Consider the following 27234-nt stretch of genomic DNA (forward strand, 5'->3'; position numbering starts at 1 on the left):
GCGATTCCTCTTTTGATTTTATGTATTTTTACGGATGCCACCTTCGAGACCAAGGCGTAGTGCCATGTCAAGTGTAACAGTGCTAAGCCCGTAAGGTCGTGGTTGATAATCGTAATTTTTAAATATTTTCTTTATTTTTATTATCAAATCGTATTTGGCCGGCGATCCTCTTTAATTTTTTTTTATCATTCATTTAAAAAAAAAATATCGTTTACAATGCGTAAAATTCATTTTTGAATTTATTGGCTCTACCGTCGATATATTAAAAGAAGTAGGATACAAATTTTGCCAAAAAAAGGGATGCAACACTAGGACTTCCCAGGGGGTCACCCATCCTAGTACTACTCTTGCTCAAGCACGCTTGACTTCGGAGTTCTGATGGGATACGGTGCGTTAGTGCTGGTATGATCGCATCCGAACATTCCTTGCACTCTAAATTTTCTTATTACCCTTCCTCCTTCCGCCCTAGGTTCGAAAGTGTGAAGCCTTAAAACGACATAACTTTACGCTCATTTATCCGTTTTGCGCGATTCCTCTTTTGATTTTATGTATTTTTACGGATGCCGCCTTCGAGACCAAGGCGTAGTGACATGTCAAGTGCAACAGTGCTAAGCCCGTAAGGTCGTGGTTGATAATCATAATTTTTAAATATTTTCTTTATTTTTATTATCAAATCGTATTTGGCCGGCGATCCTCTTTAATTTTTTTTTATCATTCATTTAAAAAAAATATCGTTTACAATGCGTAAAAGTCATTTGTGAATTTATTGGCTCTACCGTCGATATATTAAAAGAACTAGGATACAAATTTTGCCAAAAAAAAGGGATGCAACACGAGGACTTCCTAGGGGGTCACCCATCCTAGTACTACTCTCGTCCTGGCACGCTTAACTTCGGAGTTCTGATGGGATCCGGTGCGTTAGTGCTGGTATGATCGCATTCGACATTCCTTGCACTCTAAATTTTCGTATTACCCTTCCTCCTTCCGCTCTAGGTGCGAAAGTGTGAAGCCTTAAAACGACATAACTTTTCGCTCATTTATCCGTTTTACGCGATTCCTCTTTTGATTTTATGTATTTTTACGGATGCCGCCTTCGAGACCAAGGGCGTAGTGACATGTCAAGTGCAACGGTGCTAAGCCCGTAAGGTCGTGGTTGATAATCGTAATTTTTAAATATTTTCTTTATTTTTATTATCAAATCGTATTTGGCCGGCGATCCTCTTTAATTTTTTTTTATCATTCATGTAAAAAAAATATCGTTTACAATGTGTAAGAGTCATTTGTGAATTTATTGGCTCTACCGTCGATATATTAAAAGAAGTAGGATACAAATTTTGCCAAAAAAAGGGATGCAACACGAGGACTTCCCAGGGGGTCACTCATCCTAGTACTACTCTCGCCCGCGCACGCTTAACTTCGGAGTTCTGATGGGATCCGGTGCGTTAGTGCTGGTATGATCGCATCCGACATTCCTTGCACTCTAAATTTTCTTATTACCCTTCCTCCTTCCGCTCTAGGTGCGAAAGTGTGAAGCCTTAAAACGACATAACTTTACGCTCATTTATCCGTTTTACGCGATTCCTCTTTTGATTTTATGTATTTTTACGGATGCCGCCTTCGAGACCAAGGCGTAGTGCCATGTCAAGTGCAACAGTGCTAAGCCCGTAAGGTCGTGGTTGATAATCGTAATTTTTAAATATTTTCTTTATTTTTATTATCAAATCGTATTTGGCCGGCGATCCTCTTTAATTTTTTTTTATCATTCATTTAAAAAAAAATATCGTTTACAATGCGTAAAATTCATTTTTGAATTTATTGGCTCTATCGTCGATATATTAAAAGAAGTAGGATACAAATTTTGCCAAAAAAAGGGATGCAACACTAGGACTTCCCAGGGGGTCACCCATCCTAGTACTACTCTTGCTCAAGCACGCTTGACTTCGGAGTTCTGATGGGATACGGTGCGTTAGTGCTGGTATGATCGCATCCGACATTCCTTGCACTCTAAATTTTCTTATTACCCTTCCTCCTTCCGCCCTAGGTTCGAAAGTGTGAAGCCTTAAAACGACATAACTTTACGCTCATTTATCCTTTTTGCGCGATTTCTCTTTTGATTTTATGTATTTTCCGTATGCCGCCTTCGAGACCAAGGCATAGTGACATGTCAAGTGCAACGGTGCTAAGCCCGTAAGGTCGTGGTTGATAATCGTAGTTTTTAAATATTTTCTTTATTTTTATTATCAAATCGTATTTGGCCGGCGATCCTCTTTAATTTTTTTTATCATTCATGTAAAAAAAAATATCATTTACAATGTGTAAGAGTCATTTGTGAATTTATTGGCTCTACCGTCGATATATTAAAAGAAGTAGGATACAAATTTTGCCAAAAAAAGGGATGCAACACGAGGACTTCCCAGGGGGTCACTCATCCTAGTACTACTCTCGCCCGCGCACGCTTAACTTCGGAGTTCTAATGGGATCCGGTGCGTTAGTGCAGGTATGATCGCATCCGACATTCCTTGCACTCTAAATTTTCTTATTACCCTTCCTCCTTCCGCTCTAGGTGCGAAAGTGTGAAGCCTTAAAACGACATAACTTTACGCTCATTTATTCGTTTTACGCGATTCCTCTTTTGATTTTATGTATTTTTACGGATGCCACCTTCGAGACCAAGGCGTAGTGCCATGTCAAGTGCAACAGTGCTAAGCCCGTAAGGTCGTGGTTGATAATTGTAATTTTTAAATATTTTCTTTATTTTTATTATCAAATCGTATTTGGCCGGCGATCCTCTTTAATTTTTTTTTATAATTCATTTAAAAAAAATATCGTTTACAATGCGTAAAAGTCATTTGTGAATATATTGGCTCTACCGTCGATATATTAAAAGAAGTAGGATACAAATTTTGCCAAAAAAAGGGATGCAACACTAGGACTTCCCAGGGGGTCACCCATCCTAGTACTACTCTTGCTCAAGCACGCTTGACTTCGGAGTTCTGATGGGATACGGTGCGTTAGTGCTGGTATGATCGCATCCGACATTCCTTGCACTCTAAATTTTCTTATTACCCTTCCTCCTTCCGCCCTAGGTTCGAAAGTGTGAAGCCTTAAAACGACATAACTTTACGCTCATTTATCCGTTTTGCGCGATTCCTCTTTTGATTTTATGTATTTTTACGGATGCCGCCTTCGAGACCAAGGCGTAGTGACATGTCAAGTGCAACAGTGCTAAGCCCGTAAGGTCGTGGTTGATAATCGTAATTTTTAAATATTTTCTTTATTTTTTTTATCAAATCGTATTTGGCCGGCGATCCTCTTTAATTTTTTTTTATCATTCATTTAAAAAAAATATCGTTTACAATGCGTAAAAGTCATTTGTGAATTTATTGGCTCTACCGTCGATATATTAAAAGAACTAGGATACAAATTTTGCCAAAAAAAAGGGATGCAACACGAGGACTTCCTAGGGGGTCACCAATCCTAGTGCCACTCTTGCCCAAGCACGCTTGACTTCGGAGTTCTGATGGGATCCGGTGCGTTAGTGCTGGTATGATCGCATTCGACATTCCTTGCACTCTAAATTTTCTTATTACCCTTCCTCCTTCCGCTCTAGGTGCGAAAGTGTGAAGCCTTAAAACGACATAACTTTTCGCTCATTTATCCGTTTTACGCGATTCCTCTTTTGATTTTATGTATTTTTACGGATGCCGCCTTCGAGACCAAGGCGTAGTGACATGTCAAGTGCAACGGTGCTAAGCCCGTAAGGTCGTGGTCGATAATCGTAATTTTTAAATATTTTCTTTATTTTTATTATCAAATCGTATTTGGCCGGCGATCCTCTTTAATTTTTTTTATCATTCATGTAAAAAAATATTGTTTACAGTGCGTAAAAGTCATTTTTGAATTTATTGGCTCTACCGTCGATATATTAAAAGAAGTAGGATACAAATTTTTCCAAAAAAAGGGATGCAACACGAGGACTTCCCAGGGGGTCACCCATCCTAGTACTACTCTCGCCCAAGCATGCTTGACTTCGGAGTTCTGATGGGATCCGGTGCGTTAGTGCTGCTATGATCGCATCAGACATTCCTTGCACTCTAAATTTTCTTATTACCCTTCCTCCTTCCGCTCTAGGTGCGAAAGTGTGAAGCCTTAAAACGACATAACTTTACGCTCATTTATCCGTTTTACGCGATTCCTCTTTTGATTTTATGTATTTTTACGGATGCCGCCTTCGAGACCAAGGCGTAGTGACATGTCAAATGCAACGGTGCTAAGCCCGTAAGGTCGTGGTTGATAATCGTAATTTTTAAATATTTTCTTTATTTTTATTATCAAATCGTATTTGGCCCGCGATCCTCTTTAATATTTTTTTTATCATTCATGTAAAAAAAATATCGTTTACAATGCGTAAAAGTCATTTGTGAATTTATTGGCTCTACTGTCAATATATTAAAAGAAGTAGGATACAAATTTTGCCAAAAGAAGGGATGCAACACGAGGACTTCCCAGGGGGTCACCCATCCTAGTACTACTCTCGCCCAAACATGCTCGACTTCGGAGTTCTGATGGGATCCGGTACGTTAGTGCTGGTATGACCCCATCAGACATTCCTTGCACTCTAAATTTTCTTATTACCCTTCCTCCTTCCGCTCTAGGTGCGAAATTGTGAAGCCTTAAAACGACATAACATTATGCTCATTTATCCGTTTTACGCGATTCCTCTTTTGATTTTATGTATTTTTACGGATGCCGCCTTCGAGACCAAGGCGTAGTGACATGTCAAGTGCAACAGTGCTAAGCTCGTAAGGTCGTGGTTGATAATCGTAATTTTTAAATATTTTCTTTATTTTTATTATCAAATCATATTTGGCCGCCGATCCTCTTTAATTTTTTTTTATCATTCATGTAAAAAAAAATATCGTTTACATTGCGTAAATGTCATTTGTGAATTTATTGGCTCTACGGTCGTTATATTAAAAGAAGTAAGATACAAATTTTGCCAAAAAAGGAATGCAACACGAGGACTTCCCATGGGTCACCCATCCTAGTACTACTCTCACCCAAGCACGCTTAGCTTCGGAGTTCTGATGGAATCCGGTGCGTTAGTGCTGGTATGATCGCATCCGACACTCCTTGCACACTAAATTTTCTTATTACCCTTCCTCCTTCCGCTCTAGGTGCGAAAGTGTGAAGCCTTAAAACGACATAACTTTACGCTCATATATGCGTTTTACGCGATTCCTCTTTTGATTTTATGTATTTTTACGGATGCCGCCTTCGAGACAAAGGCGTAGTGACATGTCAAGTGCAACGGTGCTAAGCCCGTAAGGTCGTGGTTGAAAATCGTAATTTTTAAATATTTTCTTTATTTTTATTATCAAATCTATTTGACCGGCGATCCTCTTTAATTTTTTTTATCATTCATGTAAAAAAAAATTCGTTTACAATGCGTGAAAGTCATTTGTGAATTTATTGGCTCTACCGTCGATATATTAAAAGAAGTAGGAGACAAATTTTGCCAAAAGAAGGGATGCAACACGAGGACTTCCCAGGGGGTCACCCATCCTAGTACTACTACTCTCGCCCAAGCACGCTTGACTTCGGAGTTCTGATGGGATCCGGTGCGTTAGTGCTAGTATGATCGCATCCGAAATTCCTTGCACTCTAAATTTTCTTATTACCCTTCCTCCTTTCGCTCTAGGTGCGAAAGTGTGAGCCTTAAAACGACATAAATTTATGCTCATTTATCCATTTTACGCGAATCCTCTTTTGATTTTATGTATTTTTACGGATGCCGCCTTCGAGACCAAGACGTAGTGACATGTCAAGTGCAGCGGTGCTAAGCCCGTAAGGTCGTGGTTGATAATCGTAATTTTTAAATATTTTCTTTATTTTTATTATCAAATCGTATTTGGCCGGCGATCCTCTTTAATTTTTTTTTATCATTCATGTAAAAAAAATATCGTTTACAATGCGTAAAAGTCATTTTGAATTTATTGGCTTTACCGTCGATATATTAAACGAAGTAGGATACAATTTTTGCCAAAAAAAGGAATGCAATACGAGGACTTCCCAGGGGGTCACCCATCCTAGTACTACTCTCACCCAAACACGCTTAGCTTCGGAGTTCTGATGGGATCCGGTGCGGTAGTGATGGTATGATCGCATCCGACATTCCTTGCACTCTAAATTTTCTTATTACCCTTCCTCCTTCCGCTCTAGGTGCGAAAGTGTGAAGCCTTAAAACGACATAACTTTACGCTCATTTATGCGTTTTACGCGATTCCTCTTTTGATTTTATGTATTTTTACGGATGCCGCCTTCGAGACCAAGGCGTAGTGACATGTCAAGTGCAACGGTGCTAAGCCCGTAAGCTCGTGGTTGAAAATCGTAATTTTTAAATATTTTCTTTATTTTTATTATCAAATCGTATTTGGCCGGCGATCCTCTTTAATTTTTTTTTATCATTCATGTAAAAAAAATTGTTTACAATGTGTAAAAGTCATTTGTGAATTTATTGGCTCTACCGTCGATATATTAAAAGAAGTAGGATACAAATTTTTCCAAAAAAAAGGATGCAACACGAGGACTTCCCAGGGTGTCACCCATCCTAGTACTACTCTCGCCCAAGCACGCTAGACTTCGGAGTTCTGATGGGATCCGGTGCGTTAGTGCTGGTATGATCGCATCAGACATTCCTTGCACTCTAAATTTTTTTATTACCCTTCCTCCTTCCGCTCTAGGTGCAAAATTGTGAAGCCTTAAAACGACATAACTTTACGCTCATTTATCCGTTTTACGCGATTCCTCTTTTGATTTTATGTATTTTTACGGATGCCGCCTTCGTGACCAAGGCGTAGTGACATGTCAAGTGCAACGGTGCTAAGCCCGTAAGGTCGTGGTTGATAATCGTAATTTTTAAATATTTTCTTTATTTTTATTATCAAATCGTATTTGGCCGGCAATCCTCTTTAATTTTTTTTTATCATTCATGTAAAAAAAATATCATTTACACTGCGTAAAAGTCATTTGTGAATTTATTGGCTCTACCGTCGATATATTAAAAGAAGTAGTATACAAATTTTGCCAAAAAAAAGGGATGCAACACGAGGACTTCCCAGGGGTCACCCATCCTCGTACTACTCTCGCCCAAGCACGCTTAACTTCGGAGTTCTGATGGGATCCGATGCGTTAGTGCTGGTATGATCGCATCCGACATTCCTTGCACTCTAAATTTTCTTATTACCCTTCCTCCTTCCGCTCTAGGTGCGAAAGTGTGAAGCCTTAAAACGACATAACTTTACGCTCATTTATCCGTTTTACGCGATTCCTCTTTTGATTTTATGTATTTTTACGGATGCCGCCTTCGAATCCAAGACGTAGTGACATGTCAAGTGCAACGGTGCTAAGCCCGTAAGGTCGTGGTTGATAATCATAATTTTTAAATATTTTCTTTATTTTTATTATCAAATCGTATTTGGCCGGCGATCCTCTTTAATTTTTTTTATCATTCATGTAAAAAAAATATCGTTTACACTGCGTAAAAGTCATTTGTGAATTTATTGGCTCTACCGTCGATATATTAAAAGAAGTAGGATACAAATTTTGCCAAAAAAAAGGATGCAACACGAGGACATCCCAGGGGGTCACCCATTCTAGTACTACTCTCACCCAAGCACGCTTAGCTTCGGAGTTCTGATGGAATCCGGTGCGTTAGAGCTGGTATGATCGCATCCGACATTCGTTGCACTCTAAATTTTCTTATTACCCTTCCTCCTTCCGCTCTAGGTGCGAAAGTGTGAAGCCTTAAAACGACATAACTTTACGCTCATATATGCGTTTTACGCGATTCCTCTTTTGATTTTATGTATTTTTAAGGATGCAGCCTTCGAGACCAAGGCGTAGTGACATGTCAAGTGCAACGGTGCTAAGCCCGTAAGGTCATGGTTGAAAATCGTAATTTTTAAATATTTTCTTTATTTTTATTGTCTAATCTATTTGGCCGGCGATCCTCTTTAATTTTTTTTTATCATTCATGTAAAAAAAATATCGTTTACAATGTGTGAAAGTCATTTGTGAATTTATTGTCTCTACCGTCGATATATTAAAAGAAGTAGGATACAAATTTTGCCAAAAAAAGGGATGCAACACGAGGACTTCCCAGGGGTTCACCCATCCTAGTACTACTCTCGCCCAGGCACGCTAGACTTCGGAGTTCTGATGGGATCCGGTGCGTTTGTGCTGGTATGATCGCATCAGACATTCCTTGCACTCTAAATTTTCTTATTACCCTTCCTCCTTCCGCTCTAGGTGCGAAATTGTGAAGCCTTAAAACGACATAACTTTATGGTCATTTATCCGTTTTACGCGATTCCTCTTTTGATTTTATGTATTTTTACGGATGCCGCCTTCGAGACCAAGGCGTAGTGACATGTCAAGTGCAACAGTGCTAAGCCCGTAAGGTCGTGGTTGATAATCGTAATTTTAAATATTTTCTTTATTTTTATTATCAAATTGTATTAGGCCGGCGATCCTCTTTAATTTTTATTTTATCATTGATGTAAAAAACATTTCGTGTACACTGCGTAAAAGTCATTTGTGAATTTATTGGCTCTACCGTCGATATATTAAAAGAAGTAGGATACAAATTTTGCAAAAAAAAAAAGAAATGCAACACGAGGACTTCCCAGGGTGTCACCCATCCTAGTACTACTCTCGCCCAAGTACACTTGACTTCGGAGTTCTGATGGGATCCGGTGCGTTAGTGCAGGTATGATCGCATCTGACATTCCTTGCACTCTAAATTTTCTTATTACCCTTCCTCCTTCCGCTCTAGGTGCGAAAGTGTGAAGCCTTAAAACGACATAACTTTACGCTCATTTATCCGTTTTACGCGATTCCTCTTTTGATTTTATGTATTTTTACGGATGCCGCCTTCGTGACCAAGGCGTAGTGACATGTCAAGTGCAACGGTGCTAAGACCGTAAGGTCGTGGTTGATAATCGTAAATTTAAAATATTTTCTTTATTTTTATTATCAAATCATATTTGGCCGGCGATCCTCTTTAATTTTTTTTTATCATTCATGTAAAAAAAATATCATTTACACTGCGTAAAAGTCATTTGTGAATTTATTGGCTCTACCGTCGATATATTAAAAGAAGTAGTATACAAATTTTGCCAAAAAAAAGGGATGCAACACGAGGACTTCCCAGGGGTCACCCATCCTAGTACTACTACTCTCGCCCAAGCACGCTTAACTTCGGAGTTCTGATGGGATCCGGTGCGTTAGTGCTGGTATGATCGCATCCGACATTCCTTGCACTCTAAATTTTCATATTACCCTTCCTCCTTCCGCTCTAGGTGCGAAAGTGTGAAGCCTTAAAACGACATAACTTTACGCTCATTTATCCGTTTTACGCGATTCCTCTTTTGATTTTATGTATTTTTACGAATGACACCTTCGAAACCAAGACGTAGTGACATGTCAAGTGCAACGGAGCTAATCCCGTAAGGTCGTGGTTTTTAATGGTAATTTTTAAATATTTTCTTTATTTTTATTATCAAATCGTATTTGGCCGGCGATCCTCTTTAATTTTTTTTTATCATTCATGAAAATAAAATATCGTTTACACTGCGTAAAAGTCATTTGTAAATTTATTGGCTCTACCGTCGATATATTAAAAGAAGTATGCCAAAAAAATGGATGCAACACGAGGACTTCCCAGGGGGTCACCCATCCTAGTACTACTCTCGCCCAAGCACGCTTAGCTTAGGAGTTCTGATGGGATCCGGTGCGTTAGTGCTGGTATGATCGCATCCGACATTCCTTGCACTCTAAATTTCCTTCCGCTCTAGGTGCGAAATTGTGAAGCCTTAAAACGACATAACTTTACGCTCATTTATCCGTTTTACGCGATTCCTCTTTTGATTTTATGTATTTTTACGGATGCCGCCTTCGAAACCAAGACGTAGTGACATGTCAAGTGTAACGGTGCTAAGCTCGTAAGGTCGTGGTTGATAATCGTAATTTTTAAATATTTTCTTTATTTTTATTATCAAATCGTATTTGCCGGCGATCCTATTTAATTTTTTTTTATCATTCATGTAAAAAAAATATCGTTTACACTGCGTAAAAGTCATTTGTGAATTTATTGGCTCTACCGTCAATATATTAAAAGAAGTAGGATACAAATTTTGCCAAAAAAAGGGATGCAACATGAGGACTTCCCAGGGGGTCACCCATCCTAATACTACTCTCGCCCAAGCACACTTGACTTCGGAGTTCTGATGGAATCCGGTGCGTTAGTGCTGGTATGATCGCATCCGACATTCCTTGCACTCTAAATTTTCTTATTGCCCTTCCTCCTTCCGTTCTAGGTGCGAAAGTGTGAAGCCTTAAAATGACATAACTTTACGCTCATTTATCCGTTTTACGCGATTCCTCTTTTGATTTTATTTATTTTTACGGATGCCGCCTTCGAAACCAAGACGTAGTGACATGTCAAGTGCAACGGTGCTAAGCCCGTAAGGTCGTGGTTGATAATCGTAATTTTTAAATATTTTCTTTATTTTTATTATCAAATCGTATTCGGCCGGCGATCCTCTTTAATTTTTATTTTATCATTGATGTAAAAAAAATTTCGTGTACACTGCGTAAAAGTCATTTGTGAATTTATTGGCTCTACCGTCGATATATTAAAAGAAGTAGGATACAAATTTTGCAAAAAAAAAAGAAATGCAACACGAGGACTTCCCAGGGGTCACCCATCCTAGTACTACTCTCGCCCAAGCACGCTTGACTTCGGAGTTCTGATGGGATCCGGTGCGTTAGTGCTGGTATTATCGCATCCGACATTCCTTGCACTCTAAATTTTCTTATTACCCTTCCTCCTTCCGCTCTATGTGCGACAGTGTGAAGCCTTAAAACGACATAACTTTACGCTCATTTATCCGTTTTACGCGATTCCTCTTTTGATTTTATGTATTTTTACGGATGCCGCCTTCGAAACCAAGATGTAGTGACATGTCAAGATCCTCTTTAATTTATTTTTATCATTCATGTAAAAAAAAATATCGTTTACACTGCGTAAAAGTCATTTGTGATTTTATTGGCTCTACCATCGATATATTAAAAGAAGTAGGATACAAATTTTGCCAAAAAAAGGGATGCAACACGAGGACTTCCCAGGGGGTCACCCATCCTAGTACTACTCTCGCCCAAGCACGCATAACTTCGGAGTTCTGATGGGATCCGGAGCGTTAGTGCTGGTATGATCGCATCCGATATTCCTTGCACTCTAAATTTTCTTATTACCCTTCCTCCTTCTGCTCTAGGTGCGAAAATGTGAAGCCTTAAAACGACATAACTTTACGCTCATTTATCCGTTTTACGCGATTCCTCTTTTGATTTTATGTATTTTTATGGATGTCGCCTTCGAAACCAAGACGTAGTGACATGTCAAGATCCTCTTTAATTTTTTTTTATCATTCATGTAAAAACAAATATCGTTTACACTGCGTAAAAGTCATTTGTGATTTTATTGGCTCTACCATCGATATATTACAAGAAGTAGGATACAAATTTTGCCAAAAAAAGGGCTGCAACACGAGGACTTCCCAGGGGGTCACCCATCCTCGTAACTACTCTCGCCCAAGTACTCTTAACTTCGGAGTTCTAATGGGATCCGGTGCGTTAGTGCTGGTATGATCGCATCTGACATTCCTTGCACTCTAAATTTTCTTATTACCCTTCCTCCTTCCGCTCTAGGTGCGAAAGTGTGAAGCCTTAAAACGACATAACTTTACGCTCATTTATCCGTTTTACGCGATTCCTCTTTTGATTTTATGTATTTTTATGGATGCCGCCTTCGAAACCAAGACGTAGTGACATGTCAAGATCCTCTTTAATTTTTTTTTATCATTCATGTAAAAAAAATATCGTTTACACTGCGTAAAAGTCATTTGTGATTTTATTGGATCTACCATCGATATATTAAAAGAAGTAGGATACAAATTTTGCCAAAAAAAGGGATGCAACACGAGGACTTCCCAGGGGGTCACCCATCCTAGTACTACTATCGCCCAAGCACGCTTGACTTCGGAGTTCTTATGGGATCCGGTGCGTTAGTGCTGGTATGATCGCATCCGACATTCCTTGCACTCAAAAGTTTCTTATTACCCTTCGTCCTTCCGCTCTATTTGCGAAAGTGTGAAGCCTTAAAACGACATAACGTTACGCTCATTTATCCGTTTTACGCGATTCCTCTTTTGATTTTATGTATTTTTACGGATGCCGCCTTCGAAACCAAGACATAGTGACATGTCAAGATCCTCTTTAATTTTTTTTTATCATTCATGTAAAAAAAATATCGTTTACACTGCGTAAAAGTCATTTGTGATTTTATTGGCCCTACCATCGATATATTAAAAGAAGTAGGATACAAATTTATCCAAAAAAAGGGATGCAACACGAGGACTTCCCAGGGGGTCACCCATCCTAGTACTACTCTCGCCCAAGCACGCTTAGCTTCGGAGTTCTGATGGGATCCGGTGCGTTAGTGCTGGTATGATCGCATCCGACATTCCTTGCACTCTAAATTTTCTTATTACCCTTCCTCCTTCCGCTCTAGGTGCGAAAGTGTGAAGCCTTAAAACGACATAACTTTACGCTCATTTATCCGTTTTACGCGATTCCTCTTTTGATTTTATGTATTTTTATGGATGCCGCCTTCGAAATCAAGACGTAGTGACATGTCAAGATCCTCTTTAATTTATTTTTATCATTCATGTAAAAAAAATATCGTTTACACTGCGTAAAAGTCATTTGTGATTTTAATGGCTCTACCATAGATATATTAAAAGAAGTAGGATACAAATTTTACCAATACAAGGGATGCAACACGAGGACTTCCCAGGGGGTCACCCATCCTAGTAATACTATCGCCCAAGCACGCTTGACTTCGGAGTTCTGATGGGATCCGGTGCGTTAGTGCTGGTATGATCGCATCCGACATTCCTTGCACTCAAAAGTTTCTTATTACCCTTCGTCCTTCCGCTCTATTTGCGAAAGTGTGAAGCCTTAAAACGACATAACGTTACGCTCATTTATCCGTTTTACGCGATTCCTCTTTTGATTTTATGTATTTTTACGGATGCCGCCTTCGAAACCAAGACGTAGTGACATGTCAAGATCCTCTTTAATTTTTTTTTATCATTCATGTAAAAAAAATATCGTTTACACTGCGTAAAAGTCATTTGTGATTTTATTGGCTCTACCATCGATATATTAAAAGAAGTAGGATACAAATTTTGCCAAAAAAAGGGATGCAACACGAGGACTTCCCAGGGGGTCACCCATCCTAGTACTACTCTCGCCCAAGCACGCATAACTTCGGAGTTCTGATGGGATCCGGTGCGTTAGTGCTGGTATGATCACATCCGATATTCCTTGCACTCTAAATTTTATTATTACCCTTCCTCCTTCCGCTCTAGGTGCGAAAGTATGAAGCCTTAAAACGACATAACGTTACGCTCATTTATCCATTTTACGCGATTCCTCTTTTGATTTTATGTATTTTTACGGATGCCGCCTTCGAAACCAAGACGTAGTGACATGTCAAGATCCTCTTTAATTTTTTTTTATCATTCAAATAAAAAAAAATATCGTTTACACTGCGTAAAAGTCATTTGTGATTTTATTGGCTCTACCATCGATATATTAAAAGAAGTAGGATCCAAATTTTGCCAAAAAAAAAGAAGCAACACGAGGACTTCCTAGGGGGTCACCCATCCTAGTACTACTCTCGCCCAAGCACGCTTAGCTTCGGAGTTCTGATGGGATCCGGTGCGTTAGTGCTGGTATGATCGCATCCGACATTCCTTGCACTCTAAATTTTCTTATTACCCTTCCTCCTTCCGCTCTAGGTGCGAAAGTGTGAAGCCTTAAAACGACATAACTTTACGCTCATTTATCCGTTTTACGCGATTCCTCTTTTGATTTTATGTATTTTTACGGATGCCGCCTTCGAAACCAAGACGTAGTGACATGTCAAGATCCTCTTTAATTTTTTTTTATCATTCATGTAAAAAAAATCGTTTACACTGCGTAAAAGTCATTTGTGATTTTATTGGCTCTACCGTCGATATATTAAAAGAAGTAGGATACAAATTTTGCCAAAAGAAGGGATGCAACACGAGGACTTCCCAGGGGGTCACCCATCCTAGTACTACTCTCGCCCAAGCACGCTTAACTTCGGAGTTCTGATGGGATCTGGTGCGTTAGTGCTGGTATGATCGCATCCGACATTCCTTGCACTCTAAATTTTCTTATTACCCTTCCTCCTTCCGCTCTAGGTGCGAAAGTGTGAAGCCTTAAAACGACATAACTTTACGCTCATTTATTCGTTTTACGCGATTCCTCTTTTGATTTTATGTATTTTTACGGATGCCGCCTTCGAAACCAAGACGTAGTGACATGTCAAGATCCTCTTTAATTTTTTTTATCATTCATGTAAAAAAAAATATCGTTTACACTGCGTAAAAGTCATTTGTGATTTTATTGGCTCTACCGTCGATATATTAAAAGAAGTAGGATACAAATTTTGCCAAAAGAAGGGATGCAACACGAGGACTTCCCAGGGGGTCACCCATCCTAGTACTACTATCGCCCAAGCACGCTTGACTTCGGAGTTCTGATGGGATCCGGTGCGTTAGTGCTGGTATGATCGCATCCCACATTCCTTGCACTCTAAATTTTCTTATTACCCTTCCTCCTTCCGCTCTAGGTGCGAAAGTGTGAAGCCTTAAAACGACATAACGTTACGCTCATTTATCCGTTTTATGCGATTCCTCTTTTGATTTTATGTATTTTTACGGATGCCGCCTTCGAAACCAAGACGTAGTGACATGTCAAGATCCTCTTTAATTTTTTTTATCATTCATGTAAAAAAAAATATCGTTTACACTGCGTAAAAGTCATTTGTGATTTTATTGGCTCTACCATCGATATATTAAAAGAAGTAGGATACAAATTTTGCCAAAAAAAGGGATGCAACACGAGGACTTCCCAGGGGGTCACCCATCCTAGTACTACTATCACCCAGGCACGCTTACCTTCGGAGTTCTGATGGGATCCGATGCGTTAGTGCTGGTATGATCGCATCCGACATTCCTTGCACTCTAAATTTTCTTATTACCCTTCCTCCTTCCGCTCTAGGTGCGAAAGTGTGAAGCCTTAAAACGACATAACTTTACGCTCATTTATCCGTTTTACGCGATTCCTCTTTTGATTTTATGTATTTTTACGGATGCCGCCTTCGAAACTAAGACGTAGTGACATGTCAAGATCCTCTTTAATTTTTTTTTATCATTCATGTAAAAAAAATATCGTTTACACTGCGTAAAAGTCATTTGTGATTTTATTGGCTCTACCATCGATATATTAAAAGAAGTAGGATACAAATTTTGCCAAAAAAAGGGATGCAACACGAGGACTTCCCAGGGGGTCACCCATACTAGTACTACTCTCGCCCAAGCACGCTTAACTTCGGAGTTCTGATGGGATCCGGTGCGTTAGTGCTTGTATGATCGCATCCGACATTCCTTGCACTCTAAATTTTCTTATTATCCTTCCTCCTTCCGCTCTAGGTGCGAAAGTGTGAAGCCTTAAAACGACATAACTTTACACTCATTTATCCGTTTTACGCGATTCCTCTTTTGATTTTATGTATTTTTACGGATGCCGCCTTCGAAACCAAGACGTAGTGACATGTCAAGATCCTCTTTAATTTTTTTTTATCATTCATGTAAAAAAAATATCGTTTACACTGCGTAAAAGTCATTTGTGATTTTATTGGCTCTACCATCGATATATTAAAAGAAGTAGGATACAAATTTTGCCAAAAAAAGGGATGCAACACGAGGACTTCCCAAGGGGTCATCCATCCTAGTACTACTCTCGCCCAAGCACACTTCACTTCGGAGTTCTGATGGGATCCGGTGCGTTAGTGCTGGTATGATCGCATCCGACATTCCTTGCACTCTAAATTTTCTTATTACCCTTCCTCCTTCCGCTCTAGGTGCGAAAGTGTGAAGCCTTAAAACGACATAACTTTACGCTCATTTATCCGTTTTACGCGATTCCTCTTTTGATTTTATGTATTTTTACGGATGCCGCCTTCGAAACTAAGACGTAGTGACATGTCAAGATCCTCTTTAATTTTTTTTTATCATTCATGTAAAAAAAATATCGTTTACACTACGTAAAAGTCATTTGTGATTTTATTGGCTCTACCATCGATATATTAAAAGAAGTAGGATACAAATTTTGCCAAAAAAGGGACGCAACACGAGGACTTCCCAGGGGGTCACCCATCCTAGTACTACTATCGCCCAAGCACGCTTGACTTCGGAGTTCTGATGGGATCCGGTGCGATAGTGCTGGTATGATCGCATCCGACATTCCCAGGATACAAATTAAACGAAAGTGATGCCAAAAAAGGGATGCAACACGAGGACTTCCCAAGGGGTCACCCATCCTAGTGCTACTCTCGCCCAAGCACGCTTAACTTCGGAGTTCTGATGGGATCCGGTGCGTTAGTGCTGGTATGATCGCATCCGACATTCCTTGCACTCTAAATTTTCTTATTACCCTTCCTCCTTCCGCTCTAGGTGCGAAAGTGTGAAGCCTTAAAACGACATAACTTTACGCTCATTTATCCGTTTTACGCGATTCCTCTTTCGATTTTATGTATTTTTACGGATGCCGCATTCGAAACCAAGACGTAGTGAAATGTCAAGATCCTCTTTAATTTTTTTTTATCATTCATGTAAAAAAAATATCGTTTACACTGCGTAAAAGTCATTTGTGATTTTATTGGCTCTACCATCGATATATTAAAAGAAGTAGGATACAAATTTTGCCAAAAAAAGGGATGCAACACGAGGACTTCCCAGGGGGTCACCCATACTAGTACTACTCTCGCCCAAGCACGCTTAACTTCGGAGTTCTGATGGGATCCGGTGCGTTAGTGCTGGTATGATCGCATCCGACATTCCTTGCACTCTAAATTTTCTTATTACCCTTCCTCCTTCCGCTCTAGGTGCGAAAGTGTGAAGCCTTAAAACGACATAACTTTACGCTCATTTATCCGTTTTACGCGATTCCTCTTTTGATTTTATGTATTTTTACGGATGCCGCATTCGAAACCAAGACGTAGTGAAATGTCAAGATCCTCTTTAATTTTTTTTTATCATTCATGTAAAAAAAATATCGTTTACACTGCGTAAAAGTCATTTGTGATTTTATTGGCTCTACCATCGATATATTAAAAGAAGTAGGATACAAATTTTTCCAAAAAAAGGGATGCAACACAAGGACTTCCCAGGGGGTCACCCATACTAGTACTACTCTCGCCCAAGCACGCTTAACTTCGGAGTTCTGATGGGATCCTGTGGGTTAGTGCTGGTATGATCGCATCCGACATTCCTTGCACTCTAAACTTTCTTATTACCCTTCCTCCTTCCGCTCTAGGTGCGAAAGTGTGAAGCCTTAAAACGACATAACTTTACGCTCATTTATCCGTTTTACGCGATTCCTCTTTTGATTTTATGTATTTTTACGGATGCCGCCTTCGAAATCAAGACGTAGTGACATGTCAAGATCCTCTTTAATTTTTTTTATCATTCATGTAAAAAAAAATATCGTTTACACTGCGTAAAAGTCATTTGTGATTTTATTGGCTCTACCATCGATATATTAAAAGAAGTAGGATACAAATTTTGCCAAAAAAAGGGATGCAACACGAGGACTTCCCATGGGGTCACCCATCCTAGTACTACTCTCGCCCAAGATCGCTTAACTTCGGAGTTCTGATGGGATCCGGTGCGTTAGTGCTGGTATGATCGCACCCGACATTCCTTGCACTCTAAATTTTCTTATTACCCTTCCTCCTTCCACTCTAGGTGCGAAAGTGTGAAGCCTTAAAATGACATAACTTTACGCTCATTTATCCGTTTTACGCGATTCCTCTTTAGATTTTATGTATTTTTACGGATGCCGCCTTCGAAACCAAGACGTAGTGACATGTCAAGATCCTCTTTAATTTTTTTTATCATTCATGTAAAAAAAATATCGTTTATACTGCGTAAAAGTCATTTGTCATTTTATTGGCTCTACCATCGATATATTAAAAGAAGTAGGATACAAATTTTGCCAAAAAAAGGGATGCAACACGAGGACTTCCCATGGGGTCACCCATCCTAGTACTACTCTCGCCCAAGATCGCTTAACTTCGGAGTTCTGATGGGATCCGGTGCGTTAGTGCTGGTATGATCGCATCCGACATTCCTTGCACTCTAAATTTTCTTATTACCCTTCCTCCTTCCACTCTAGGTGCGAAAGTGTGAAGCCTTAAAACGACATAACTTTACGTTCATTTATCCGTTTTACGCGATTCCTCTTTTGATTTTATGTATTTTTACGAATGCCGCCTTCGAAACCAAGACGTAGTGACATGTCAAGATCCTCTTTAATTTTTTTTATCATTCATGTAAAAAAAATTCTCATTTACACTGCGTAAATGTCATTTGTGATTTTATTGGCTCTACCATCGATATATTAAAAGAAGTAGGATACAAATTTTGCCAAAAAAGGGATGCAACACGAGGACTTCCCAAGGGGTCACCCATCCTAGTACTACTCTCGCCCAAGCACGCTTAACTTCGGAGTTCTGATGGGATCCGGTGCGTTAGTGCTGGTATGATCGCATCCGACATTCCTTGCACTCTAAATTTTCTTATTACCCTTCCTCCTTCCGCTCTAGGTGCGAAAGTGTGAAGCCTTAAAACGACATAACTTTACGCTCATTTATCCATTTTACGCGATTCCTCTTTTGATTTTATGTATTTTTACGGATGCCGCCTTCGAAACCAAGACGTAGTGACATGTCAACATCCTCTTTAATTTTTTTTTATCATTCATGTAAAAAAATATATCGTTTACACTGCGTAAAAGTCATTTGTGATTTTATTGGCTCTACCATCGATATATTAAAAGAAGTAGGATACAAATTTTGCCAAAAAAGGGATGCAACACGAGGACTTCCCAGGGGGTCACCCATCCTAGTACTACTCTCGCCCAAGCACGCTTAACTTCGGAGTTCTGATGGGATCCGGTGGGTTAGTGCTGGTATGATCGCATCCGACATTCCTTGCACTCTAAACTTTCTTATTACCCTTCCTCCTTCCGCTCTAGGTGCGAAAGTGTGAAGCCTTAAAACGACATAACTTTACGCTCATTTATCCGTTTTACGCGATTCCTCTTTTGATTTTATGTATTTTTACGGATGCCGCCTTCGAAATCAAGACGTAGTGACATGTCAAGATCCTCTTTAATTTTTTTTTATCATTCATGTAAAAAAAATATCGTTTACACTGCGTAAAAGTCATTTGTGATTTTATTTGCTCTACCATCGATATATTAAAAGAAGTAGGATAAAAATTTTGCCAAAAAAAGGGATGCAACACGAGGACTTCCCATGGGGTCACCCATCCTAGTACTACTCTCGCCCAAGATCGCTTAACTTCAGAGTTCTGATGGGATCCGGTGCGTTAGTGCTGGTATGATCGCATCCGACATTCCTTGCACTCTAAATTTTCTTATTACCCTTCCTCCTTCCACTCTAGGTGCGAAAGTGTGAAGCCTTAAAACGACATAACTTTACGATCATTTATCCGTTTTACGCGATTCCTCTTTAGATTTTATGTATTTTTACGGATGCCGCCTTCGAAACCAAGACGTAGTGACATGTCAAGATCCTCTTTAATTTTTTTTATCATTCATGTAAAAAAAATATCGTTTACACTGCGTAAAAGTCATTTGTCATTTTATTGGCTCTACCATCGATATATTAAAAGAAGTAGGATACAAATTTTGCCAAAAAAAGGGATGCAACACGAGGACTTCCCATGGGGTCACCCATCCTAGTACTACTCTCGCCCAAGATCGCTTAACTTCGGAGTTCTGATGGGATCCGGTGCGTTAGTGCTGGTATGATCGCATCCGACATTCCTTGCACTCTAAATTTTCTTATTACCCTTCCTCCTTCCACTCTAGGTGCGAAAGTGTGAAGCCTTAAAACGACATAACTTTGCGTTCATTTATCCGTTTTACGCGATTCCTCTTTTGATTTTATGTATTTTTACGAATGCCGCCTTCGAAACCAAGACGTAGTGACATGTCAAGATCCTCTTTAATTTTTTTTATCATTCATGTAAAAAAAATATCATTTACACTGCGTAAAAGTCATTTGTGATTTTATTGGCTCTACCATCGATATATTAAAAGAAGTAGGATACAAATTTTGCCAAAAAAAGGGATGCAACACGAGGACTTCCCAAGGGGTCACCCATCCTAGTGCTACTCTCGCCCAAAGCACGCTTAACTTCGGAGTTCTGATGGGATCCGGTGCATTAGTGCTGGTATGATCGCATCCGACATTCCTTGCACTCTAAATTTTCTTATTACCCTTCCTCCTTCCGCTCTAGCTGCGAAAGTGTGAAGCCTTAAAACGACATAACTTTACGCTCATTTATCCATTTTACGCGATTCCTCTTTTGATTTTATGTATTTTTACAGATGCCGCCTTCGAAACCAAGACGTTGTGACATGTCAAGATCCTCTTTAATTTTTTTTTATCATTCATGTAAAAAAAAATATCGTTTACACTGCGTAAAAGTCATTTGTGATTTTATTGGCTCTACCATCGATATATTAAAAGAAGTAGGATACAAATTTTGCCAAAAAAAGGGATGCAACACGAGGACTTCCTAGGGGGTCACCCATACTAGTACTACTCTCGCCCAAGCACGCTTAACTTCGGAGTTCTGATGGGATCCGGTGGGTTAGTGCTGGTATGATCGCATCCAACATTCCTTGCACTCTAAACTTTCTTATTACCCTTCCTCCTTCCGCTCTAGGTGCGAAAGTGTGAAGCCTTAAAACGACATAACTTTACGCTCATTTATCCGTTTTACACGATTCCTCTTTTTATTTTATGTATTTTTACGGATGCCGCCTTCGAAATCAAGACGTAGTGACATGTCAAGATCCTCTTTAATTTTTTTTTATCATTCATGTAAAAAAAATATCGTTTACACTGCATAAAAGTCATTTGTGATTTTATTGGCTCTACCATCGATATATTAAACGAAGTAGGATACAAATTTTGCCAAAAAAGGGATGCAACACGAGGACTTCCCAAGGGGTCACCCATCCTAGTACTACTCTCGCCCAAGCACGCTTAACTTCGAAGTTCTGATGGGATCCGGTGCGTTAGTGCTGGTATGATCGCATCCGACATTCCTTGCACTCTAAATTTTCTTATTACCCTTCCTCCTTCCGCTCTAGGTGCGAAAGTGTGAAGCCTTAAAACGACATAACTTTACGCTCATTTATCCGTTTTACACGATTCCTCTTTTGATTTTATGTATTTTTACGGATGCCTCCTTCGAAACCAAGACGTAGTGACATGTCAAGATCCTCTTTAATTTTTTTTATCATTTATGTAAAAAAAATATCGTTTACACTGCGTAAAAGTCATTTGTGATTTTATTGGCTCTACCATCGATATATTAAAAGAAGTAGGATACAAATTTTGCCAAAAAAAGGGATGCAACACGAGGACTTCCCAGGGGATCACCCATCCTAGTACTACTCTCGCCCAAGCGCGCTTAACTTCGGAGTTCTGATGGGATCCGGTGCGTTAGTGGTGGTATGATCGCATCCGACATTCCTTGCACTCTAAATTTTCTTATTACCCTTCCTCCTTCCGCTCTAGGTGCGAAAGTGTGAAGCCTTAAAACGACATAACTTTACGCTCATTTATCCGTTTTACGCGATTCCTCTTTTGATTTTATGTATTTTTACGGATTCCGCCTTCGAAACCAAGACGTAGTGACATGTCAAGATCCTCTTTAATTTTTTTTTATCATTCATGTCACAAAAAATATCGTTTACACTGCGTAAAAGTCATTTGTGATTTTATTGGCTCTACCATCTATATATAAAAAGAAGTAGGATACAAATTTTGCCAATAAAAGAGATGCAACACGAGGACTTCCCAGGGGGTCACCCATCCTAGTACTACTCTCGCCCAGGCACGCATAACTTCGGAGTTCTGATGGGATCCGGTGCGTTAGAGCTGGTATGATCGCATCCGATATTCCTTGCACTCTAAATTTTCTTATTACCCTTCCTCCTTCCGCTCTAGGTGCGAAAGTGTGAAGCCTAAAAACTACATAAATTTACGCTCATTTATCCGTTTTACGCGATTCCTCTTTTGATTTTATGTATTTTTACGAATGCCGCCTTCGAAACCAAGACGTAGTGACATGTCAAGATCCTCTTTAATTTTTTTTTATCATTCATGTAAAAAAAAATATCGTTTACACTGCGTAAAAGTCATTTGTGATTTTATTGGCTCGACCATCGATATATTAAAAGAAGTAGGCTACAAATTTTGCCAAAAAAGGGATGCAACACGAGGACTTCCCAGGGGGTCACACATCCTAGTACTACTCTCGCCCAAGCACGCTTGACTTCGGAGTTCTGATGGTATCCGGTGCGTTAGTGCTGGTATGATCGCATCCGACATTCCTTACACTCTAAATTTTCTTATTACCCTTCTTCCTTCCGCTCTAGGTGCGAAAGTGTGAAGCCTTAAAACGACATAACTTTACGCTCATTTATCCGTTTTACGCGATTCCTCTTTTGATTTTATGTATTTTTACGGATGTCGCCTTCGAAACCAAGACGTAGTGACATGTCAAGATCCTCTTTAATTTTTTTTATCATTCATGTAAAAAAAAATATCGTTTACACTGCGTAAAAGTCATTTGTGATTTTATTGGCTCGACCATCGATATATTAAAAGAAGTAGGCTACAAATTTTGCCAAAAAAAGGGATGCAACACGAGGACTTCCCAGGGGGTCACACATCCTAGTACTACTCTCGCCCAAGCACGCTTGACTTCGGAGTTCTGATGGTATCTGGTGCGTTAGTGCTGGTATGATCGCATCCGACATTCCTTACACTCTAAATTTTCTTATTACCCTTCTTCCTTCCGCTCTAGGTGCGAAAGTGTGAAGCCTTAAAACGACATAACTTTACGCTCATCTATCCATTTTACGCGATTCCTCTTTTGATTTTATGTATTTTTACGGATGCCGCCTTCGAAACCAAGACATAGTGACATGTCAAGATCCTCTTTAATTTTTTTTTATCATTCATGTAAAAAAAAATATCGTTTACACTGCGTAAAAGTCATTTGTGATTTTATTGGCTCGACCATCGATATATTAAAAGAATTAGGCTACAAATTTTGCCAAAAAAAGGGATGCAACACGAGGACTTCCCAAGGGGTCACACATCCTAGTACTACTCTCGCCCAAGCACGCTTGACTTCGGAGTTCTGATGGTATCCGGTGCGTTAGTGCTGGTATGATCGCATCCGACATTCCTTACACTCTAAATTTTCTTATTACCCTTCTTCCTTCCGCTCTAGGTGCGAAAGTGTGAAGCCTTAAAACGACATAACTTTACGCTCATTTATCCGTTTTACGCGATTCCTCTTTTGATTTTATGTATTTTTACGGATGTCGCCTTCGAAACCAAGACGTAGTGACATGTCAAGATCCTCTTTAATTTTTTTTATCATTCATGTAAAAAAAAATATCGTTTACACTGCGTAAAAGTCATTTGTGATTTTATTGGCTCGACCATCGATATATTAAAAGAAGTAGGCTACAAATTTTGCCAAAAAAAGGGATGCAACACGAGGACTTCCCAGGGGGTCACACATCCTAGTACTACTCTCGCCCAAGCACGCTTGACTTCGGAGTTCTGATGGTATCCGGTGCGTTAGTGCTGGTATGATCGCATCCGACATTCCTTACACTCTAAATTTTCTTATTACCCTTCTTCCTTCCGCTCTAGGTGCGAAAGTGTGAAGCCTTAAAACGACATAACTTTACGCTCATCTATCCATTTTACGCGATTCCTCTTTTGATTTTATGTATTTTTACGGATGCCGCCTTCGAAACCAAGACGTAGTGACATTTCAAGATCCTCTTTAATTTTTCTTTATCATTCATGTAAAAAAAATATCGTTTACACTGCGTAAAAGTCATTTGTGATTTTATTGGCTCTACCATCGATATATTAAAAGAAGTAGGATACAAATTTTGCCAAAAAAAGGTATGCAACACGAGGACTTCCCAGTGGGTCACCCATCCTAGTACTACTCTCGCCCAAGCACGCTTGACTTCGGAGTTCTGATGGGATCCGGTGCGTTAGTGCTGGTATGATCGCATCCGACATTCCTTGCACTATAAATTTTCTTATTACCCTTCCTCCTTCCGCTCTAGGTGTGAAAGTGTGAAGCCTTAAAACGACATAATTTTACGCTCATTTATCCGTTTTACGCGATTCCTCTTTTGATTTTATGTATTTTTACGGATGCCGCCTTCGAAACCAAGATGTAGTGACATGTCAAGATCCTCTTTAATTTTTTTTATCATTCATGTAAAAAAAATATCGTTTACACTGTGTAAAAGTCATTTGTTATTTTATTGGCTCTACCATCGATATATTAAAAGAAGTAGGATACAAATTTTGCCAAAAAAAGGGATGCAACACGAGGACTTCCCAGGGGGTCACCCATCCTAGTACTACTCTCGCCCAAGCACGCTTTACTTCGGAGTTCTGATGGGATCCGGTGCGTTAGTGCTGGTATGATCTCATCCGACATTCCTTGCACTCTAAATTTTCTTATTACCCTTCCTCCTTCCGCTATAGGTGCGAAAGTGTGAAGCCTTAAAACGACATAACTTTACGCTCATTTATCCGTTTTACGCGATTCCTCTTTTGATTTTATGTATTTTTACGGATGCCGCCTTCGAAATCAAGACGTTGTGACATGTCAATATCCTTTTTAATTTTTTTTATCATTCATGTAAAAAATAATATCGTTTACACTGGGTAAAAGTCATTTGTGATTTTATTGGCTCTACCATCGATATATTAAAAGAAGTAGGATACAAATTTTGCCAAAAAAAGGGATGCAACACGAGGACTTCCCAGTGGGTCACCCATCCTAGTACTACTCTCGCCCAAGCACGCTTATTTTCGAAGTTCTGATGGGATCCGGTGCGTTAGTGCTGGTATGATCGCATCCGACATTCCTTGCACTCTAAATTTTTTTATTACCCTTCCTCCTTCCGCTCTAGGTGCGAAAGTGTGAAGCCTTAAAACGACATAACTTTACGCTCATTTATCCGTTTTACGTGCTTCCTCTTTTGATTTTATGTATTTTTACGGATGCCGCCTTCGAAACCAAGACATAGTGACATGTCATGATCCTCTTTAATTTTTTTTATCATTCATGTAAAAAAAATATCGTTTACACTGCGTAAAAGTCATTTGTTATTTTATTGGCTCTACCATCGATATATTAAAAGAAGTAGGATACAAATTTTGCCAAAAAAAGGGATGCAACACGAGGACTTCCCAGGGGGTCACCCATCCTAGTACTACTTGTAAGCACGTGATTTTTGCCCTATATGAGAATTACTCCCAAAAAATTCAAAAATAAAATGATTTTTCTTTGGTGTACAATTTTGTGATATTTTGAAGAATTATTTGTATTTGTCTGTGCGTGTTTATTCGCTAAATTAATAAAAAATACAAAAATATGTCGCATTTTGCATGTAGGATTTAATTCTACAATTGTTAGTAATTAAAATTGTTTTACAAAAATTAAAAATTACAAAAATAGGCATCGTTTGCATTTTTAGCATTTAATGTCCAAATATACAATTTTATGCTTAATTAATACTTAATTGTGCGTTAATTGTTATTGGGAGTTAATTTGCGCCTTTATAACTTAATTTAGTTCTTAATAATAGTTTAAGTATTTTATAATTTAGTTTTAGAGAAATAAAAGAAGAAAAGAGAGCGAAAATATAAAGAAAGTCGGAATTGGGCCTCTTCTTCAATTTCAAGCTATAGGCACAAAAAATGGCCCAATCTTCCCTACGACCCAGTCCATTAACCCAACACCCCTTCTTCATTTTTGTCCAACACAAAACAAAACCCAAAAAAAAAAAAAAAAAGTGAATTATCACTATTAATAGTTTTATTTTTTGTTTTTTTATATATATAAAAAAAATCCGAAAATATTTTATTTTATTTATTATTTTTATTTAAAAAATATATATATATATATAGTAATTTCGGAAATGATTTTAAAAAAATAAAAAATAAATAAAAAAAAGTAAAAGAATGTAGAAAATTTAAAAAAAAAGTAAAAAGTTTTAAAAAATTTAAAAGTAAAAGAAGGTTGGAATTAAAAAATAAATATAAAGATATCTGAAAATTTAAAAAATTTAAAGTAATTGAAAGTAGCATTTTTAAAAGAAAAAGAAAAGATAGTGGTTTATTTTTTAAAGAAAAGTTAAATAAAGTGAGATTCTCTTTTAAAAAAATAAAAAGTGGGATTTTAAATAAGATAAAGTAATTAAAGTTGGAATTTTAAAAATAAAAGTAAATAAAGGTGGGATTTCTTTTTCTAAAAAAATAAAAGCAATTTGTAAGTGAGATTTCTTTTAATTAAAAAAATAATAAAATAATAAAAAACAAATCTGAAAATTTCGAAAATTTTGCTATAAATAGAAGAGAAAATTTAGGAAGAAGGGTGGAAAAAAAAAGAGGAAAAACTAGATAGAGAGAAGAAAAAAAGAGGGGGCGGAGTGAGAAGTATACACCCGATATACATTCTGGATACACTGAATATACAGGGACAGAATTCATTTTGGAGAGTTTTGAAGTTGAAAAGAATAGTTACTGTTTCATTGCCTCGCTTAAGATCTGAAATAGTCAGAACCTTCCTGCCTTTTACTTCTTCTCTATACTTGGAGTCGTTTATAGTCTCCTGGGTTTACTACTATTCCTACTGTTACTGGTCTATTCCTGTGTTGCTGGACTGTCGTTGTTGTGCTACATTGTTACTACTGTTGCTGCTTCTCAGCTTCATCTTCTCTTGTTTTCCAATACCAGGTACATGTCTTTTAAACTTTAAGTTGGAAAGAGATTCAACATGACTCATCAATGAAGTTTGAATTGAAATTCTGTTTTCTATTTGTCCAAGTTCATCAATTTAAATTTCATTTTTGTTT

The 27234-nt window shown here is 38.6% G+C and overlaps 55 non-coding genes across 55 annotated transcripts; all 55 read right to left on the reverse strand.

Annotated features, from left to right (window-relative positions):
* Positions 1 to 297: 297 nt before the first annotated feature.
* LOC142171149 (5S ribosomal RNA) lies at positions 298 to 416 on the reverse strand. Its single transcript, XR_012700762.1, has one exon. It is a non-coding gene; the product is annotated as a 5S ribosomal RNA (ribosomal RNA).
* A 406-nt stretch (positions 417 to 822) lies between these two features.
* On the reverse strand, positions 823 to 941 carry LOC142171005 (5S ribosomal RNA). Its single transcript, XR_012700618.1, has one exon. It is a non-coding gene; the product is annotated as a 5S ribosomal RNA (ribosomal RNA).
* A 405-nt stretch (positions 942 to 1346) lies between these two features.
* LOC142170999 (5S ribosomal RNA) lies at positions 1347 to 1465 on the reverse strand. The gene has a single exon (XR_012700612.1). It is a non-coding gene; the product is annotated as a 5S ribosomal RNA (ribosomal RNA).
* A 405-nt stretch (positions 1466 to 1870) lies between these two features.
* Positions 1871 to 1989, reverse strand: LOC142171150 (5S ribosomal RNA). The gene has a single exon (XR_012700763.1). It is a non-coding gene; the product is annotated as a 5S ribosomal RNA (ribosomal RNA).
* Positions 1990 to 2392: 403 nt separating this feature from the next.
* LOC142171031 (5S ribosomal RNA) lies at positions 2393 to 2511 on the reverse strand. The gene has a single exon (XR_012700644.1). It is a non-coding gene; the product is annotated as a 5S ribosomal RNA (ribosomal RNA).
* A 404-nt stretch (positions 2512 to 2915) lies between these two features.
* LOC142171151 (5S ribosomal RNA) lies at positions 2916 to 3034 on the reverse strand. The gene has a single exon (XR_012700764.1). It is a non-coding gene; the product is annotated as a 5S ribosomal RNA (ribosomal RNA).
* A 405-nt stretch (positions 3035 to 3439) lies between these two features.
* On the reverse strand, positions 3440 to 3558 carry LOC142171227 (5S ribosomal RNA). The gene has a single exon (XR_012700840.1). It is a non-coding gene; the product is annotated as a 5S ribosomal RNA (ribosomal RNA).
* A 402-nt stretch (positions 3559 to 3960) lies between these two features.
* On the reverse strand, positions 3961 to 4079 carry LOC142171088 (5S ribosomal RNA). The gene has a single exon (XR_012700701.1). It is a non-coding gene; the product is annotated as a 5S ribosomal RNA (ribosomal RNA).
* A 405-nt stretch (positions 4080 to 4484) lies between these two features.
* LOC142171206 (5S ribosomal RNA) lies at positions 4485 to 4603 on the reverse strand. The gene has a single exon (XR_012700819.1). It is a non-coding gene; the product is annotated as a 5S ribosomal RNA (ribosomal RNA).
* A 404-nt stretch (positions 4604 to 5007) lies between these two features.
* On the reverse strand, positions 5008 to 5125 carry LOC142171080 (5S ribosomal RNA). Its single transcript, XR_012700693.1, has one exon. It is a non-coding gene; the product is annotated as a 5S ribosomal RNA (ribosomal RNA).
* Positions 5126 to 5527: 402 nt separating this feature from the next.
* Positions 5528 to 5649, reverse strand: LOC142171056 (5S ribosomal RNA). The gene has a single exon (XR_012700669.1). It is a non-coding gene; the product is annotated as a 5S ribosomal RNA (ribosomal RNA).
* A 402-nt stretch (positions 5650 to 6051) lies between these two features.
* LOC142171040 (5S ribosomal RNA) lies at positions 6052 to 6170 on the reverse strand. Its single transcript, XR_012700653.1, has one exon. It is a non-coding gene; the product is annotated as a 5S ribosomal RNA (ribosomal RNA).
* Positions 6171 to 6572: 402 nt separating this feature from the next.
* LOC142171138 (5S ribosomal RNA) lies at positions 6573 to 6691 on the reverse strand. Its single transcript, XR_012700751.1, has one exon. It is a non-coding gene; the product is annotated as a 5S ribosomal RNA (ribosomal RNA).
* A 405-nt stretch (positions 6692 to 7096) lies between these two features.
* LOC142171059 (5S ribosomal RNA) lies at positions 7097 to 7214 on the reverse strand. Its single transcript, XR_012700672.1, has one exon. It is a non-coding gene; the product is annotated as a 5S ribosomal RNA (ribosomal RNA).
* A 403-nt stretch (positions 7215 to 7617) lies between these two features.
* Positions 7618 to 7736, reverse strand: LOC142171152 (5S ribosomal RNA). The gene has a single exon (XR_012700765.1). It is a non-coding gene; the product is annotated as a 5S ribosomal RNA (ribosomal RNA).
* Positions 7737 to 8139: 403 nt separating this feature from the next.
* Positions 8140 to 8258, reverse strand: LOC142171156 (5S ribosomal RNA). Its single transcript, XR_012700769.1, has one exon. It is a non-coding gene; the product is annotated as a 5S ribosomal RNA (ribosomal RNA).
* Positions 8259 to 8665: 407 nt separating this feature from the next.
* On the reverse strand, positions 8666 to 8784 carry LOC142171130 (5S ribosomal RNA). The gene has a single exon (XR_012700743.1). It is a non-coding gene; the product is annotated as a 5S ribosomal RNA (ribosomal RNA).
* A 405-nt stretch (positions 8785 to 9189) lies between these two features.
* LOC142171058 (5S ribosomal RNA) lies at positions 9190 to 9310 on the reverse strand. The gene has a single exon (XR_012700671.1). It is a non-coding gene; the product is annotated as a 5S ribosomal RNA (ribosomal RNA).
* A 392-nt stretch (positions 9311 to 9702) lies between these two features.
* On the reverse strand, positions 9703 to 9821 carry LOC142170972 (5S ribosomal RNA). The gene has a single exon (XR_012700585.1). It is a non-coding gene; the product is annotated as a 5S ribosomal RNA (ribosomal RNA).
* A 387-nt stretch (positions 9822 to 10208) lies between these two features.
* LOC142171107 (5S ribosomal RNA) lies at positions 10209 to 10327 on the reverse strand. Its single transcript, XR_012700720.1, has one exon. It is a non-coding gene; the product is annotated as a 5S ribosomal RNA (ribosomal RNA).
* A 407-nt stretch (positions 10328 to 10734) lies between these two features.
* On the reverse strand, positions 10735 to 10852 carry LOC142171063 (5S ribosomal RNA). Its single transcript, XR_012700676.1, has one exon. It is a non-coding gene; the product is annotated as a 5S ribosomal RNA (ribosomal RNA).
* Positions 10853 to 11165: 313 nt separating this feature from the next.
* On the reverse strand, positions 11166 to 11284 carry LOC142170971 (5S ribosomal RNA). Its single transcript, XR_012700584.1, has one exon. It is a non-coding gene; the product is annotated as a 5S ribosomal RNA (ribosomal RNA).
* Positions 11285 to 11597: 313 nt separating this feature from the next.
* On the reverse strand, positions 11598 to 11717 carry LOC142171193 (5S ribosomal RNA). Its single transcript, XR_012700806.1, has one exon. It is a non-coding gene; the product is annotated as a 5S ribosomal RNA (ribosomal RNA).
* Positions 11718 to 12029: 312 nt separating this feature from the next.
* On the reverse strand, positions 12030 to 12148 carry LOC142171017 (5S ribosomal RNA). The gene has a single exon (XR_012700630.1). It is a non-coding gene; the product is annotated as a 5S ribosomal RNA (ribosomal RNA).
* Positions 12149 to 12460: 312 nt separating this feature from the next.
* On the reverse strand, positions 12461 to 12579 carry LOC142170901 (5S ribosomal RNA). Its single transcript, XR_012700510.1, has one exon. It is a non-coding gene; the product is annotated as a 5S ribosomal RNA (ribosomal RNA).
* Positions 12580 to 12891: 312 nt separating this feature from the next.
* LOC142171065 (5S ribosomal RNA) lies at positions 12892 to 13010 on the reverse strand. The gene has a single exon (XR_012700678.1). It is a non-coding gene; the product is annotated as a 5S ribosomal RNA (ribosomal RNA).
* A 312-nt stretch (positions 13011 to 13322) lies between these two features.
* LOC142170967 (5S ribosomal RNA) lies at positions 13323 to 13441 on the reverse strand. The gene has a single exon (XR_012700580.1). It is a non-coding gene; the product is annotated as a 5S ribosomal RNA (ribosomal RNA).
* Positions 13442 to 13754: 313 nt separating this feature from the next.
* On the reverse strand, positions 13755 to 13873 carry LOC142171007 (5S ribosomal RNA). Its single transcript, XR_012700620.1, has one exon. It is a non-coding gene; the product is annotated as a 5S ribosomal RNA (ribosomal RNA).
* Positions 13874 to 14183: 310 nt separating this feature from the next.
* On the reverse strand, positions 14184 to 14302 carry LOC142170911 (5S ribosomal RNA). The gene has a single exon (XR_012700521.1). It is a non-coding gene; the product is annotated as a 5S ribosomal RNA (ribosomal RNA).
* A 312-nt stretch (positions 14303 to 14614) lies between these two features.
* LOC142170985 (5S ribosomal RNA) lies at positions 14615 to 14733 on the reverse strand. The gene has a single exon (XR_012700598.1). It is a non-coding gene; the product is annotated as a 5S ribosomal RNA (ribosomal RNA).
* A 312-nt stretch (positions 14734 to 15045) lies between these two features.
* Positions 15046 to 15164, reverse strand: LOC142171129 (5S ribosomal RNA). The gene has a single exon (XR_012700742.1). It is a non-coding gene; the product is annotated as a 5S ribosomal RNA (ribosomal RNA).
* Positions 15165 to 15476: 312 nt separating this feature from the next.
* On the reverse strand, positions 15477 to 15595 carry LOC142170997 (5S ribosomal RNA). The gene has a single exon (XR_012700610.1). It is a non-coding gene; the product is annotated as a 5S ribosomal RNA (ribosomal RNA).
* Positions 15596 to 15907: 312 nt separating this feature from the next.
* LOC142170982 (5S ribosomal RNA) lies at positions 15908 to 16026 on the reverse strand. The gene has a single exon (XR_012700595.1). It is a non-coding gene; the product is annotated as a 5S ribosomal RNA (ribosomal RNA).
* A 311-nt stretch (positions 16027 to 16337) lies between these two features.
* LOC142171041 (5S ribosomal RNA) lies at positions 16338 to 16456 on the reverse strand. The gene has a single exon (XR_012700654.1). It is a non-coding gene; the product is annotated as a 5S ribosomal RNA (ribosomal RNA).
* A 43-nt stretch (positions 16457 to 16499) lies between these two features.
* On the reverse strand, positions 16500 to 16618 carry LOC142170969 (5S ribosomal RNA). Its single transcript, XR_012700582.1, has one exon. It is a non-coding gene; the product is annotated as a 5S ribosomal RNA (ribosomal RNA).
* A 312-nt stretch (positions 16619 to 16930) lies between these two features.
* LOC142170908 (5S ribosomal RNA) lies at positions 16931 to 17049 on the reverse strand. The gene has a single exon (XR_012700517.1). It is a non-coding gene; the product is annotated as a 5S ribosomal RNA (ribosomal RNA).
* A 312-nt stretch (positions 17050 to 17361) lies between these two features.
* Positions 17362 to 17480, reverse strand: LOC142171036 (5S ribosomal RNA). Its single transcript, XR_012700649.1, has one exon. It is a non-coding gene; the product is annotated as a 5S ribosomal RNA (ribosomal RNA).
* A 312-nt stretch (positions 17481 to 17792) lies between these two features.
* LOC142171039 (5S ribosomal RNA) lies at positions 17793 to 17911 on the reverse strand. Its single transcript, XR_012700652.1, has one exon. It is a non-coding gene; the product is annotated as a 5S ribosomal RNA (ribosomal RNA).
* A 311-nt stretch (positions 17912 to 18222) lies between these two features.
* LOC142171008 (5S ribosomal RNA) lies at positions 18223 to 18341 on the reverse strand. The gene has a single exon (XR_012700621.1). It is a non-coding gene; the product is annotated as a 5S ribosomal RNA (ribosomal RNA).
* Positions 18342 to 18652: 311 nt separating this feature from the next.
* Positions 18653 to 18771, reverse strand: LOC142170900 (5S ribosomal RNA). Its single transcript, XR_012700509.1, has one exon. It is a non-coding gene; the product is annotated as a 5S ribosomal RNA (ribosomal RNA).
* Positions 18772 to 19083: 312 nt separating this feature from the next.
* On the reverse strand, positions 19084 to 19202 carry LOC142170907 (5S ribosomal RNA). The gene has a single exon (XR_012700516.1). It is a non-coding gene; the product is annotated as a 5S ribosomal RNA (ribosomal RNA).
* Positions 19203 to 19514: 312 nt separating this feature from the next.
* LOC142171055 (5S ribosomal RNA) lies at positions 19515 to 19633 on the reverse strand. Its single transcript, XR_012700668.1, has one exon. It is a non-coding gene; the product is annotated as a 5S ribosomal RNA (ribosomal RNA).
* Positions 19634 to 19944: 311 nt separating this feature from the next.
* On the reverse strand, positions 19945 to 20063 carry LOC142171009 (5S ribosomal RNA). The gene has a single exon (XR_012700622.1). It is a non-coding gene; the product is annotated as a 5S ribosomal RNA (ribosomal RNA).
* A 311-nt stretch (positions 20064 to 20374) lies between these two features.
* On the reverse strand, positions 20375 to 20494 carry LOC142171062 (5S ribosomal RNA). Its single transcript, XR_012700675.1, has one exon. It is a non-coding gene; the product is annotated as a 5S ribosomal RNA (ribosomal RNA).
* A 313-nt stretch (positions 20495 to 20807) lies between these two features.
* Positions 20808 to 20926, reverse strand: LOC142170981 (5S ribosomal RNA). The gene has a single exon (XR_012700594.1). It is a non-coding gene; the product is annotated as a 5S ribosomal RNA (ribosomal RNA).
* Positions 20927 to 21237: 311 nt separating this feature from the next.
* LOC142170918 (5S ribosomal RNA) lies at positions 21238 to 21356 on the reverse strand. The gene has a single exon (XR_012700529.1). It is a non-coding gene; the product is annotated as a 5S ribosomal RNA (ribosomal RNA).
* Positions 21357 to 21667: 311 nt separating this feature from the next.
* LOC142171064 (5S ribosomal RNA) lies at positions 21668 to 21786 on the reverse strand. The gene has a single exon (XR_012700677.1). It is a non-coding gene; the product is annotated as a 5S ribosomal RNA (ribosomal RNA).
* Positions 21787 to 22099: 313 nt separating this feature from the next.
* LOC142171042 (5S ribosomal RNA) lies at positions 22100 to 22218 on the reverse strand. Its single transcript, XR_012700655.1, has one exon. It is a non-coding gene; the product is annotated as a 5S ribosomal RNA (ribosomal RNA).
* Positions 22219 to 22530: 312 nt separating this feature from the next.
* Positions 22531 to 22649, reverse strand: LOC142171099 (5S ribosomal RNA). The gene has a single exon (XR_012700712.1). It is a non-coding gene; the product is annotated as a 5S ribosomal RNA (ribosomal RNA).
* A 312-nt stretch (positions 22650 to 22961) lies between these two features.
* Positions 22962 to 23080, reverse strand: LOC142171144 (5S ribosomal RNA). The gene has a single exon (XR_012700757.1). It is a non-coding gene; the product is annotated as a 5S ribosomal RNA (ribosomal RNA).
* Positions 23081 to 23393: 313 nt separating this feature from the next.
* LOC142171111 (5S ribosomal RNA) lies at positions 23394 to 23512 on the reverse strand. Its single transcript, XR_012700724.1, has one exon. It is a non-coding gene; the product is annotated as a 5S ribosomal RNA (ribosomal RNA).
* A 312-nt stretch (positions 23513 to 23824) lies between these two features.
* Positions 23825 to 23943, reverse strand: LOC142171100 (5S ribosomal RNA). Its single transcript, XR_012700713.1, has one exon. It is a non-coding gene; the product is annotated as a 5S ribosomal RNA (ribosomal RNA).
* Positions 23944 to 24255: 312 nt separating this feature from the next.
* On the reverse strand, positions 24256 to 24374 carry LOC142170984 (5S ribosomal RNA). Its single transcript, XR_012700597.1, has one exon. It is a non-coding gene; the product is annotated as a 5S ribosomal RNA (ribosomal RNA).
* A 311-nt stretch (positions 24375 to 24685) lies between these two features.
* LOC142170987 (5S ribosomal RNA) lies at positions 24686 to 24804 on the reverse strand. Its single transcript, XR_012700600.1, has one exon. It is a non-coding gene; the product is annotated as a 5S ribosomal RNA (ribosomal RNA).
* A 312-nt stretch (positions 24805 to 25116) lies between these two features.
* LOC142171076 (5S ribosomal RNA) lies at positions 25117 to 25235 on the reverse strand. The gene has a single exon (XR_012700689.1). It is a non-coding gene; the product is annotated as a 5S ribosomal RNA (ribosomal RNA).
* Between the last annotated feature and the right edge of the window lie 1999 nt (positions 25236 to 27234).

Source organism: Nicotiana tabacum, chromosome 16, assembly GCF_000715075.1.
Source record: "Nicotiana tabacum cultivar K326 chromosome 16, ASM71507v2, whole genome shotgun sequence".
Lineage (NCBI taxonomy): Eukaryota > Viridiplantae > Streptophyta > Magnoliopsida > Solanales > Solanaceae > Nicotiana > Nicotiana tabacum.